This window comes from Neolamprologus multifasciatus, chromosome 23 (assembly GCF_963576455.1).
Source record: "Neolamprologus multifasciatus chromosome 23, fNeoMul1.2, whole genome shotgun sequence".
In the NCBI taxonomy this organism is placed as follows: domain Eukaryota; kingdom Metazoa; phylum Chordata; class Actinopteri; order Cichliformes; family Cichlidae; genus Neolamprologus; species Neolamprologus multifasciatus.
The window spans coordinates 41199758-41202406 of NC_140460.1; positions in this window are offsets into that span (position 1 = coordinate 41199758).

Consider the following 2649-nt stretch of genomic DNA (forward strand, 5'->3'; position numbering starts at 1 on the left):
ACACTTTCCTTAGTTCCACTCATTTTGTGCCACGGCTGCTAGGGCAGATGTGGAAACTGCACTGACGAGGACCTAAACTGAAAACGTGCCTTTTATTGACGCAGCCCAAAACCATAAACGCAAATGCAGGAATACAAAGACTAAACTAACAAAACCTAAACAGGGAGGAAACTAGAAACAAGTAAAAAGAAACTGAAGACAGGGGAAATGTCATGGATGATATACAGACGAACCAGCAACAAACAGAAGAAGACACAGGGCTTAAATCCACAAATGAGACACAGGAGGAGAGTACAGCGTGAGAGACCAAGGGGAAGCAAAACTGAAAACATTAACACAGGACACGGACTTTCAAAGTAAAACAGGAAGCATAACACAGACACAAGGGGATACGGCAGCAAACGTTGAACACAGAAAGTGAAAATAAAAGACTGTTAATAATAAACAACACTAAACACTGGGTCCCTGACCATGACCGTGACATATTGAGCCATAACACAATAGTCTTGTTACTTGTGAATGATTTTAACCAAAATAATAAGCTTGTGGACTCACAAGTTCACAATAATTAGTTACTTTATCTCCAAGAAACAACAAATAGAACTTCTTTATGTCCTACAATGTACATTCAAAACAATAAGCAGATGCGGGACAAGTGCAAATAAGAGATCTTTTGGCTGGCTGCACCACTGAAAAGATCTCTTTGTCACCACATTTGTGCCGTATACATCCAGGAGAGCTGGCAGCCTGTGACGGAGCAGCACGCCATGATAACTTAGATTAACTTACAGTAAGTAACACTGGCCATAATCAGAGAGCTTTCAACTCAGTCTGGGTTTTCTTGGAAAGATTTGTCTAAAAGCCAACAATCCATGATTTATTTCTCTCATTCATGCACCACTTATTACTATTATTGTATTATTATCATTTCGAAGCTTCTTTGTTGTTTTCTCAGCCCTAAGGGAGTTATCTTCAAAGAATATCTTTCCAACACTCAGTGGCCTACTTTACATTAGACATCAATATAATACTCCATAACCTGTGGCTATACTGCCCCCTGCAGCTAATATTGTGGTATTAACATTACTAATTGGTATAATAATGACATCTTTTGGCACATATGACCACTATGCTTGGCTATTTATAGACTGATACTAGAATTTGCATTAATAATTTTATAGAACTAAAATAATAAATACTTACACAGCCTGACAGACTGAGCAGCTTTGAACCAGTTCTTGTATATCACTATCGTAGCCTGGCCACCACAGGTAACTGCGGGCAAGTGATTTCATATGACAGATGCCTGGATGTTCATGATTCAGGTCTTCCAGCACTTCTGGAAGACACTTTTCCAGCTGGCTTTGGCCCTAGTATAGCCAGCAGTGGCTTGAGATCTGTTATGAGGGTGAATTTCCTTCCATACAGATATTTATGGAATTTCTTGACTCCAAAAATTATGGCAAGGGCCTCTTTTTCTATCTGGGCATACTTCCGCTCAGCTTCAGTTAATGTCCTTGATACAAATGCCACAGGCCTTTCCTCTCCATTTTCCATGACAGCAGAAAGGACCGCGCCCACCCCGTAAGGTCACGCATCACAGGCTAACTTCAATGGCAGATTTGTGCTGTAGTGCACCAACACTTTGTTCTGCAGCAGTAGACTTTTTGCATCTTTAAATGCTTTTGCACATTCCGTGGTCCAAATCCATTTAGCATCTTTTCTCAACAGGTTATCCAAAGGCTGAAGAATGGTGGACGGATTTTCCAGAAATTGACTAAGTAATTTGGAAGACCCAGGAAAGTAGGGCTGGGCCACATCATACCGTTCACGGTAATACCGGTATAATGTTGGGCAACGATAAGAAAATGAAATATCGAAAATCCAGAGACAGAGCCCCTTATAATCCTGTGTGCCTTATGTATGAACTCTGGTTGTGTTTACTGACCTCAAAACGATTTTATGTACACGGCACTCGAAAATCTGTCAAATGTTTCAGTACGACTTTGCTAAGCTACGAAGCCGCACCGCTTGATGGATTGTCGGAGCATTACGGCTATCGTAGGCGGAGCCTCGTGGAGCGATACGTACTGTGCTTCAACATGTTCATCAATATTACTGCGTTGTGTGTGTATGACCTCTTTTTAAGTTTTGTGGATATTATACATGGTTATGCTGAGGATATGTCAGCAAGGAATTTGCATTTGCACTGTTAAATTTTTATATAACTTTAATGCACATAAAAACAGCTGCTTGTTTAAGTGAAAATACATTTATGGGTTTTTCTGTACTAATTAACTTGTGGAGTTGTAAAGTATTTTGTCTAGTGTCAATTATATCGTCAGTTATATTGTTATCGAACATTTACAAATGTATATCCATCCATCCATTCACTTCCGCTTATCCTTTTCAGGGTCGTGGGGGGCGCTGGAGCCAATCCCAGCTGTCATAGGGCGAGAGGCGGGGTACACCCTGGACAGGTTACCAGTCTGTCGCAGGGCCAACACACAGGGACAGACAACCATTCACACTCACATTCACACCTGACAATTTGGATTTTCCAATTAACCTGTCCCAACAAGCTGCATGTCTTTGGACGGTGGGAGGAAGCCGGAGTACCTGGAGGGAACCCACGCAAACACGGGGAGA